Here is a 12,536-nt window from a genome sequence, read left to right on the forward strand (position 1 = left end):
TCTAAATCAATTAAAACAAAAACTGAGAATTGTCCTGCTCCAACAATGGCAACCCAAGACACAAAGTAAGTTTTTTTTTTAAAAAGATTAGTACAAAATTGGAAAACAGCAGGCAAAATCAATATTGCATTGCACTAACACCCTGTAAATAAATGTAGCAGCAACAAAATAGTCATATTAATAGAGTACAAATATTATAATAGACCAACTGTATGTTTGTATATGTACTGTAGGAGTGATGACACCAATACACTCCCAAACACGTAATTAAATTCCTTAGTGGTTTTTAGACTGTCTCCTTACAATCTGGAAGCAACAGATTCAATATATAGTTAAGTATCAATCCATTATCTGTTTATACTGAACTGATTTAATTTGCTGGTATTTAACTATTTGTTTACTGGTACCCCTACATCCATGTTCAATATCATGTGCCTTTGAATGATCAGCTTATCTAGGTCATAGGAAAAGAGAGAAAGGCTAATAGGTGAATACTGTACGTTTTAGAGAAATCCGTAACAAAATAAACAATGATGGATCTTTCTAATAATGCTAGTAGTTGCTAATAAAGGGATTGGGGTGATGCACCTCCTGGTGGTAAACACCCATATAATTCACCTACAGTTAAATACTTAATTACATTGATGCTGGATTATTTCATTAGACCCCCGTATGTCTGTATTTCCATTATTCTCACAACATCTATCTTAGTCTTTAATTTTACTGCATGTAAAGTTCTCTATACATCTATATTTTCCCACCTTTCACAACGTCTGACTAACCTGTGACCTCATGATAATCTGCTTTTCCACTCAAGCCTGCAACTATAGGTCCCCCTGAGATTGTAGTACAACAGATTAGATAAAGCTTGCTGCGAGAGAATATTTTAGTATGAGCTGTAATTGCAGCCTGTTGTTTGTTTAACACCTTACTGCACTGTATTATACAAGACTAGAATAAAGTACCCTGAGGAATGTCCACTCATGCTGTGCTTATGCAAGAGATGTAAAGTAATGTATTTCTTGGACTGGCACCGAAAAACCCTTGGGAGCACATTGGGTTAGTTAATTATCACATAGTAAATTGACTAGGAGTGTTAACATCACTGATTGATAAAATGCTGAAGGGATGAGGTCTCAAACACAATTATAGGCAGCACTCCCTACCCTCAATTGCTGAAGCCACTTTGCATCAGAAATGCCATATACTCTGCCTTAATACTTTATTAAGACCTGTCAACCTAATTGTATCTGGCATCACCTTGAATTAGAGATGCTAATTAAGTTGATCATGTAGTGTGACATGTGATCTTTGCAGCATTATAGACCTGTAGAAGCAGCACAATTGCAAACAGTCTACCAGAAAGGCAAAGATCAAAAGCATTTGTATGATATTGGATGCATATAGAGCAGGCACCACAGTGGCAAAAATTGTCTGTTGGTAAGCTTTACCAAGACATTATTCATCAGAGTCTATCAGCAATGGCAAAACAAAGGGAAACCGGTCACCAAGAGACAGCAGTGGCCGTGAACTGTAATTCATCATCACGATCCTCTGCATTCCTCTCTGACTGGTGTGAATAACTGAGTGGGAGATATATCTATAAAGCTCTGTATCATTGGTAGAAACCAATGCAATTGCACTTTTAAAGTGTGTTTAGTTTGTAAACCCCACCACTACCACCTCTAAAAACCCTGTGTAATTGGAAATGATGGCATTGATTCTATAATCTACATCAGCACCTGGCATGCTGTTGAATGGAATAATAATGCATCCATTGAAATCTAACATCAGAAAAAATTGATTTCGTGCTTGGCATCGGGTGGTTTGATTGAGTTAAGTTCTTTGAAAATGGGCTCCCGAGTGGTGCATCCGGTAAAGGTCATCCGAGTGGAGTGCAGGATGCGCCCTATAGCCTGGACATTGCTGGTTTGAGTCCAGGCTATTCCACTGACGACCGTGTACGGGAGCTCCCAGGGGGCCGAGCGCCGCCCGCGGGGGGAGGGCTTAGGTCGGCCAGGGTGTCTTCAGCTCACCGCTCACCAGTGACCCCTGTAGACTGGCTGGGCACCTGCGGGCTTGCTTGTAAGCTGCCCTGAGCTGTGTTGTCCTCCAACGCTGTAGCTCTGGGTTGGCTGCATAGCGGGCCTGCAGAGTGAAAAGAAGCAGTCGTCTTTGCCGCTCCTGAGTCAGCGCAGAGGTGGTAGCGATTCTTTGAAAATGAAGGATGCTTGGTTTGAGAAACTTAACATTCATTTAGCTTTCTTATTTTAGCTTTCTTATGTTAACCTGATCGTGGGCAGCAGTGTGGAGTAGTGGTTAGGGCTCTGGACTCTTGACCGGAGGGTTGTGGGTTCAATCCCCGGGTGGGGACATTGCTGCTGTATCCTTGAGCAAGGTATCCTTGAGCAAGGTACTTCACCTAAATTGCTCCAGTAAAAACCCAACTGTATAAATGGGTAATTGTATGTAAAAATAATGTGATATCTTGTAACAATTGTAAGTCGCCCTGGATAAGGGCGTCTGCTAAGAAATAAATAATAATAATAATAATAATAATAATAATAACCTTAAAGAGTAGCAGGCGTTCCGAAAAATAGAGTTATATGGCTCCCCTTGTTGCTACAACTGTTTAAATAATGTAATTTAAACAGTTGTAGCAACTCGTGGGGATGTATAACTCTATATTTACTCTTTAAGGACATCAGTTGGTACTGGTGTTTTTCCCTGTTAGTGGTTTCTAAGGAAACCCTTGTTTGCTTCCACTGGCTTTACTATTTGCCTCTTGGGCAGTGAAAGTACAGACAGTACATTTAAAATGTACTGTCAATGTGGCTCAATTGTGAATTTGAAAATTATTAAATTGTGCAAAAACAAGTAATCCCTGTACAAAGCCATACACCACTAATTGAATGTCAGTCAGTGGTATTGGTGTTAAAGTAGTTCCAGTCACAGTTCTGAAGGTATGATTTTATGCTTCACCGGCAACTCCTAGAAAGCTAAATTGATGCAATGGAAGTACTGTACACTGAGATGGATTGTGATCCACTGCCCTTTAAATTTTACATACAATGCTTTGAATTGCTATACCTTTTTAGACATAATTAAATGGCTGTGTACATTTTTCATAAAGGTTTCTTAAAGATCCCCTACTTTTGTGTTTTATGAGACCATCCGTGGATATCTAAGAGGACATTGACATGGGCAAGTACATATATTTGTATGTGTGTGTGTGTGTGTGTGTGTGTGTGTGTGTGGAGATAGATAGATAGATAGATAGATGTATGTATGTTACACTCAGTCAGGATTCAATCAATCTCTGAAAAAAATAACCATTTTCCGATTTGAGCATTTACAAATGATCAAAGAACAAAATAAAATGTTATTTTGATCTGAGCAAATTATTTTGATCAAAACTGCGAAATGAAAAATATTGTAGCGGTATCAAGGAAGCAAGACAAGGTTTCAAGGCTAAACTTTTTATTTGTTTTAGCCTTAATAATCGCTTTTACAAAGATGCTGTCAGCCACAGCTTACGCTTCTACAAGTCGGCTTTCTCTTCTCTCTAGCTCTTTCTCTCTCTAGCTCTGTTCTCCTTCTCTCAGTCTGACCCTGGGATCCAGCTCTCAGCTCCTTTTATAGGAGAGCTGGAGGGAGGCTGTGCCCGTTCCAGCCAATCCAGAACGTACACCTCACCCTGCTGGAAGGTTCCAGAATGACAGTTGTATGGAAATCCCCCAGCCCAGGTGCCTCAGTCTGGGGATCGGAACACTCTAGATGAAAGGGGGCGGGGCCCCAGCCTGACCACGGGTAACCTTGCTGGATAGAAAAGTACAGGCTTAGTTCTCCCGTTCATTCCAGCGCACTGACCACGCCCCCGACCCGTGGGGTGCGCTCTTCCGGGTTAACAAGCAGTCAGCCCGCCTCGGGACCTGCCGTTACGATATCAAACAAACGAAGAACAAGGCATAACAGAAGAGACAGCTTCTTCAGTCTTCGGTCTGGAGGAGCTCTACAGTCGAATTGAATTTCAATTGTCCGATACTTCATTCCTAATTTGGACGAAGTACCCTAAGAAATCAAATTTTCTCTTCGTACAGCAGCAGAAGCTGATTTTTATGCAAGGCTTCATTTTTTGTCAAACAAAGAAGTGCTTCTGTGTGCATAAGGGAGTGCAATTCTAAATGCCACAGCAGCAAGCCTTGCAAGAACAAATACAGTGATATGTATGTTTCTGAATGGGGTCTGCAAAAGTTCACCCCTTCCTCTGATTTATGAGAATATTAAACATTTAAGAAGCATACTTTCTTTCTTTCTTTCTTTCTTTCTTAAAACAGTGATTAGACAAACATGGATTGACATTTGATTTTGCAGTTTATATACAGTGTATACAGTAGTCTTACAATATGATTAAAACAATCAATTTTTTATTGTGTTCATTTTTTCCTCTTAAACTGTATTTTCTAAATAACAAGACGAGACACTACAAACGTTATTTCAAACTTGCTTGAAGTTTAATGTTTGAGGTCACTACAGTATCCTCCTAAATTGCTTACCAGAACCCCCTTGCAAATGAGGTCATGGTCTCTACTGGATAACATCCTGCATAAATAATAACTAATATAAATAATGATCATAATGTGGCCAGGTGATCAAAGAGGAGCTGGGAGACAGCTCCAAGGCCTCGGTTTAGACACAGGGCTGTGAGTAGCAGGTTGTGCCTTCTGCACCAAGATACTGTATCCTTTGCTTGGGTGCTAGTTTACGTTGGCTTAGTTTTTATTTCTTTGTTTACATCTTTTGTTTGTTTTTGTTGTTAATAAAAGTGTGTTTAAAGCGCTCTGAACTGCAATCTCCTGTGTTTGCTACAATGCTACCCTTCCACACCTCCTAATGCATTTCTGAGATTGGTAACACTTCACAGTTCATCAAAATCATTAGCATTGTAATTACCTGCTACAATTAAATTGTAGTAACAACTATGTGTAAATACAATGGCAATATGGACAACTATATAACTATTGTTACATTGTTTGGGGCAGCAGTGTGGAGTAGTGGTTAGGGCTCTGGACTCTTGACCGGAGGGTTGTGGGTTCAATCCCCAGTGGGGGACACTGCTGTTGTACCCTTGAGCAAGGTACTTTACCTAGATTGCTCCAGTAAAAACCCAACTGTACAAATGGGTAATTGTATGTAAAAATAATGTGACATCTGTATAATGTGAAATAATGTATAATGTGATATCTTGTAACAATTGTAAGTCGCCCTGGATAAGGGCGTCTGCTAAGAAATAAATAATAATAATAATACTGCTTCCACCATATACTACATAGACTACGTATAACTACTTTATTAGGAAATACCGCTAGGGAAAGGTCTGACTGGCAGTGCAATACTTGAAGCCTATCACAGTTAGCTATCAGTATAGTGACTGATAGGTGGGCTGATTCATTTGTCTACTTTATCTAGTTTCTATCCTAAGGTACCGATAAACTGGCTAGAACTAATCTTGGACTACCTAATGTAATGTAGCTAAACAGAACGCTTCATCTCCTTTTGTGCAACAGTAAAAATGCAATTTTATTGAAGAGAAAACAGGTTCTGGAGGGGATATCATTTAACTGTATTTGCAAACATGAATGTATTGTGGCCCATGGTTTCGTAAAGCTTCAAGGCCTGTTAGAAGAATGTTGCTGTTAGATGAAATCTCACTGAAAGCTTGTGTAACTGCTTTGGATTTAAACTACATTAAGAAGGGTAAAATGTAGAACCACCCTCAGTCAGAATAATCACAATATAGTTCTACATTTTATCATTTCAGTACTATAGGCTGAGACACTCAAGGTTGAATTACACATTATTATTTGTTTATTTAGCAGACGCCTTTATCCAAGGCGACCTACAGAGACTAGGGTGTGTGAACTATGCATCAGCTGCAGAGTCACTTACAATTACGTCTCACCCGAAAGACGGAGCACAAGGAGGTGAAGTGACTTGCTCAGGGTCACACAATGAGTCAGTGGCTGAGCTGGGATTTGAACCGGGGACCTCCTGGTTACAAGCCCTTTTCTTTAACCACTGGACCACACAGCCTCGCATGGCAATGCTACAGTTGGAGCAGTAAGTACAGTACAATATAAAACCAAGCTTGCTACATGGCACATCTATGGGCAGGGAGTCAGAAGGTCAACATAATGAACAATGAAATTAATATGAATATTGAATAGGGTTGATCAACTGCTAAGGGATCTGTAGCCTAATGCTATAAAATCAAGTGCACTTTGAAGTTAGGACCACCGATCGAAACCAAAATTCAATAATGTGTAACACAAGTTACTGATTTATAAAAAAAAATAATGGTATTTGACACATGACAAAAATATGTCAGATCCTCCTGAGCAGAACACAAGACACTATGCTCAAATAGATGATATTATTATAACTGTGAATAGTTACTGCAAAAAACATAACAACAACATTGGCAAGCATGGCTAAAATATCAATCCTTCACTTCCCTTCACTTTCTAAAAACACTTGCTCAATGTCAATCCAAAATCTCTCACAATAATCCAGTAAATAAAAACTTAAATATTAGTTTGTATAAAGAAGTAATAATTCATTTTTTAAGTAGCCTGTACATATATGGTAAGAAATCAATTCTAATCTGATATTCTTTCTTCTCCTAATATTCATCCAAGCCCAGGAAGGAAGCCACTTTGATAAACAGACATTTCTGTAAGACTATTAACCCAAGTTTCATTAAGCTTGTGAAAGTGGGGCAACGCTTATTATAAGCCTCTTTTCATACATTTTGCCAAATTCTTGTAATAATGTATTTGAAACAGAACTACTGTATGCAAGCCCAGACGCCGAGGGCTAGAAATGGTTCTCCTCAGTTAATAACCTTGGAAAATAATTAGAACAATCACATTTGCGTGCATAATTAGTTTGTTATGCTTAATGGACCCCTGTGGCCTAAATAAATCGGATGCAGTAATAATTAAATAATAATGTGCATCAAGATCTCCAGACTTGTTGAATCAGTCCTGTGCTGGCTGCCCATGGTGACTTATTGACAAGTCTTCATTCTTCAAGGTACAGGAGATCCAGTACAGGGAGAGACACGTGGCCCATTTGATAAAGTTCAGGGACTTCACAATGGAATAAAAAATGCATTTAAAGACTCCAGTCATTCTTAACAAATTCTACCAACAAAGTATTTCTCCTTTGTATAGCCTTTTAATAATGTATCTTTGTACCCATTCAAAATTATTTTGTGTGTCTATACAACTATACAACATTACTACCAGAGTGGAATTCTAATAACTTGTCCACTTCCTGCTCAGGTGTTTCACTCCCTTAATTTTTACTTGTAATTAAGTCCTTGTGAGTTTAGTGTCCCTGGAAGGTGAGGTAAATTGACACTGGTACTGTGTCAGGTTTCGTCTTATTAGATTGCCTAATTCATGGGCCTCATCAAATTGTGCCAGTATGTTGTGGTTTTGTGCCATAGATAAGGTTTAACCTGACACCCCCAAGCAATTTTTGAACTTGGTACAGGCAGGAATCGAACCCTGCTGGCATAGTTAACCTTTCTGAATGGCAGTGTTTTTAATTGGGGACTCCCTGTGGACCCTTGCCATTTAACATGTGAAATGAACATGATTTAGACCCAGGGGAGAACGGCCTTAAGAGATAGTAAATTAAGCTGTTGTATCACCTTGTACCCTCACTAAGTAATTCTGGCAACTTTTAGAGTTACTGTCTAAAGGCTGACATGAGATACACTATATACAGCTAATTCTAGTCTGTCCTTAAGACCATAAACATTAAAAGCAACTTGCCAAGCAAAAAAATGGAGAATGCTGGTTTATTTTTGTTAATGCTGACATTTGTATTGTTTGAAAAACGTTCTTTTAACTATGCACCGCACACCAGCCTGTTTATAGTGAAGACATTCACCTTACTTTTAAGCATGGAATGTTTTCTGTGGATTTGAGGCATGTGAACCAAAGTTTGAGACTTTCTTTGGTAACCATTTGATGCTTTTAATGTTTTTGTTGCTGGTGTTTATTTGTTTTTGCCCTCTGTACATGCATATGCTGTTAAAGAAGTTTCCATACTGAAGCCCATACCCATTTACAAAAAAACCCCCTTCAAAGCAGTAGCACCGTAAAAGAAATTTAATCCAGTCAAAAATAATAATAATAATAATAATAATAATAATAATAATAATAATAATAATAATAATAATAATAATAATAATGCATACAAATAAAACAATAAGAAGTTAAAATGACAATATAGACAAACGTCATGCAGACAAACGTTTGGGCTAATGCCTGCAACATAACACAAAAGAGGATAATTTTAACTGTTCTTAAAGTGCCTTTCAATTTCAGAGAATTCAAAGGAACATCCACCAGACACAGATAAGTGATTACTGGTTTGATCAATGCATCCTGTCTACAACTATGGCCAAAAGTTTTGCGTCAGCTAGAATTTTAGGATTGAGACATAGATAATCAATATCTCTCTCTCTCTCTCTCTCTCTCTCTCTCTCTCTCTCTCTCTCTCTCTCTCTCTCTCTCTCTCTCTCTCTCTCTCTCTCTCTCTCTCTCTCTCTCTCTCTCTCTCTCTCTCTCTCTCTCTCTCTCTCTCTCTCTCTCTCTCTCTCTCTCTGTGTATAGAAATTTTTCTCCCTGTTTAATGGTCCTTGTACTTGCCAGCCCAGTCAGCGTCCTAATACATGTGCAAAAGAGTCGGTTAAAAAACTACAGGGGTCAGTCTTGTACGGACTCTCGTTGCGACTCTTTCCCTGGGCAAAATCAAACTACTTTCAGCTTATAATGTAAAGCCCTTATACTTCTCATGACAATGTTTTTTTTAAATTGTATCGATATTATTAATATATTACAATTTACAGATCAATGAAACGTATCACAAAGAAAGGGTTTCTTAACACAGAGAAAACAGCATTGCTGTAGGTGTGTCACCAACAATAGACTTTCATAAACTGTGAATGCATAACTAATAATAGTGAATATCAATATTACAATAATAATTGCTCAATGACGTGACCTTGACAACCTCATCTCTCATGCATTCATTTTCACAGATTTTAATCCTTTGTGTAGCAGGTTTTGGTTAAAATGTCCTCCTTCCCTATTTTCTGTTTATCTGTGAAAGCATGCACCCTACCGGTATATATCAGATGGATTTAGCTTAAGAACGATTTTATATAATCCCTTATTGTAATCAGATAGCCGTTTATTTCTCGGAAATGAGGATGCTGACCCTCTCAGCTCATGCACATACCTCTGATGATGTATTGGTAGGTTATTCTGTGCCAAAGTTTATTTATACCTAGGGGGAAATGTTCTGAAAAAGATCTGCATTATAACTTTATTGTGAATCATCCATCACTGGATCCATATTCAATAACTAGAGCAATGTATTTGGCCACTGTCCAGAAGACTGTCCAGAAGAAGTATTATTAAAGATGGTTGGTTGAAATAAACATTGATCTGCCACAGGTCATTTTATTCTTTTTAAGTGGTGTGGCAGGTACCAGGATACCATGGGATCATTTACGTGTGGATAAATGCAGAGAGTCAAGCTTAGAGTTTTAATATTATCCAAGGCTTTTTGTTGAAAGAGCAGTTGTGCCAAATATGTTGAGTCAAACCCTCATGCTGACATGTCAGCATGTATACCAATTATGGTGCTGATTATTATTGATGTGGGCAGTTTCAGATTAAGTATATTATGAAGGTCTTAGTAAAACAAAGCACAATAGGGGCTGACATTTTCAATGTAACAGGTACAACTATTCAAAAAATGATATACTTGACTTGTCCATTTTAATCTCCATAGTATTCTCTGAAATCACCCCCATACTTTCCAGACCCTGGGTACTCACATAAAATAGGACCTTGCCATGATACATTGATAGGCTTGGATTAGAACATATATCCCTGTTGTTTTATCTTTTATTTTTTTATTTTATTACTAATCCTACAATGATATATTATGCTGTGTTTCTGTCTTTATTAATTACCATGAACTACTCCAGAAGAAAGTAGCTTTTGAAGAGGCTTCTCAAAGCTGAAAGATGAAATGTGATGGAATTATGTCAGTGTTATTCATAAGGTACACTTTCGTCAATTGATTTTTCATCATGACTTGATCATCGTCGTCACACATTGGCTGTGTTTAGCTGCTACAGCCTTCATCAACATTCGGTTGGAGAAGTGAAATAAAGATTTACTGTAATCGAATGCTTTCAGATAGACAAATGACAATATATATATATATATATATAAAAAAAAAACATGTTACATTAAGATCAACAATAGTGATTACTGTTGTAACAGCTGCTCATTATTTTAAAAAATTATTTCACAGCTAGACTTTTATCATAAGAACATAAGAAAGTTTACAAATGAGAGAAGGCCATTCTGCCCATCTTGCTCGTTTGGTTGTTAGTAACTTATTGATCCTAGGATCTCATCAAGCAGCTTCTTGAAGGATCCCAGGATGTCAGCTTCAACTGAGGAGTTGGTTCCAGACCCTCACAATTCTTTGTGAAAAAAGTGCCTCCTATTTTCTGTTTTGAATGCCCCTTTATCTAATCTCCATTTGAGACCCCTGGTCCTTGTTTATTTTTTCAAGTCGAAAAAGTCCCCTGGGTCGACATTGTCAATACCTTTTAGAATTTTGAATGTTTGAATCAGATCACCGTGTAGTCTTCTTTGTTCAAGACTGAATAGATTCAATTCTTTTAGCCTGTCTGCATACGACATGCCTTTTAAGCCCGGGATAATTCTAATCGCTCTTCTTTGCACTCTTTCTAGAGCAGCAATATCCTTTTTGTAACGAGGTGACCAGAACTGAACACAATTCAGTTTTAACATTACTTCCCTTGATTTAAATTCAACACTTTTCACAATATATCCGAGCATCTTGTTGACCTTTTTTTATAGCTTCCCCACATTGTCTAGATGAAGACAGTTCTCAGTCAACATAATCTTAGGTCTTTTGCATAGATTCCTTCTTCAATTTCAGTATCTCCCATAAGATACTTATAATGCACATTTTTATTGCCTGCGTGCAGTACCTTACACTTTTCTCTATTAAATGTCATTTGCCATGTGTCTGCCCAGTTCTGAATGCTGTCTAGATCATTTTGAATGACCTTTGCTGCTGCAACAGTGTTTGCCACTCCTCCTATTTTTGTGTTGTCTGCAAATTGAACAAGTTTGCTTACTATACCAGAATCTATATCATTAATGTAGATTAGGAATAGCAGAGGACCTAATACTGATCCCTGTGGTACACCACTAGTTACCTCGCTCCATCGTATAATTAATTAGTATAAGTGGCATTTCTTCTGTCACATATTGTCTCGAGGGTGGATGGGGATAGGCCGACTTAAAAACGTCCCAGGCCCAAAAATGTCTGTGGGCGGCCCTGCTTGTAGTTACCACGTAAGAGCAGAACACAATAGCAGTTACCCAGTTAATACAATGTTATTACATTATCTAATGTGCTTTTGTATAAACTATTTTTTTCAGATGTAGCAGAATATGCATTATGTCATTCCAAAAAAAGGTGCCTAAAAACACAAGCCTTAAATTCTGCACAAATTGACAGTTATTCTGCACAATTTTTTTTGTAATATGGCAGTCTCATCTGAAAAACTTGGACAATTGGCAACGTCAGTTTATGGAGGCATGTTACCGAATGGCACAATAGTGCCGATTCATTTATAGTGGCGATTCATTTATAGTGGTGCTAACTTAATTCTGCTGTTGCTTTAACATATACGTGCTTTAACATATCCCAGTGTGCTTTTCTCCAGTTACTCAAATGACTTTATTTAATATAGATGCTTATTTCTGTAATACTTCATCAACCTAAGTTTACACATTGACTGACAAATGACAAATTAAACAAGACAGAAACATTCAGAAATATTCTTCATTCTCTATTCTCTATTGAATTAAAATCACTGATGTTCTGCACAAAACTTCAAAAAAGGCATGGCGTAGCGTATTTTGTCCGTCTCCTTCATGTTGGCTGCTGTATCCGGTTAGCAAGTCGCTCCAATATATTTTCTTTTATTTAAGTTATATATTGACTAGCCTCTACTATCCTGTGGTCCATTGTTTCATTTCTCCATTTAGTAGCTTATTAATATATTTGTGAGGGTGGGCAGGCAACTTTGGGGGTGCCAAAGCTACTGATGTGTGTTGAGCTTTGATTCTGCATTCCATGTGCAGGTTCCATTTGAGTGTAGACTTGTCTGAGGAATATTGGTATGTACTGTACACCTGTGATAGCTGCTTGGCAGGGTATTGTTAACAGTCTATTGTCGTGCAGTATTCCAATTCTGCGCATTTCTGCTATATTGGTAATGAATGCGCAGGTAGTTTTGCGAGGCACAAACACATTTGCAAATTGAGCAATAAAGCATTTTCCAACTTCGTGCAACTGTTTTGTGCCGTGTTGGAAAATCTCAATTTTTGTGCAAA

Source organism: Acipenser ruthenus, chromosome 9 (genome assembly GCF_902713425.1).
Source record: "Acipenser ruthenus chromosome 9, fAciRut3.2 maternal haplotype, whole genome shotgun sequence".
NCBI classification, from domain to species: Eukaryota; Metazoa; Chordata; class Actinopteri; order Acipenseriformes; family Acipenseridae; genus Acipenser; species Acipenser ruthenus.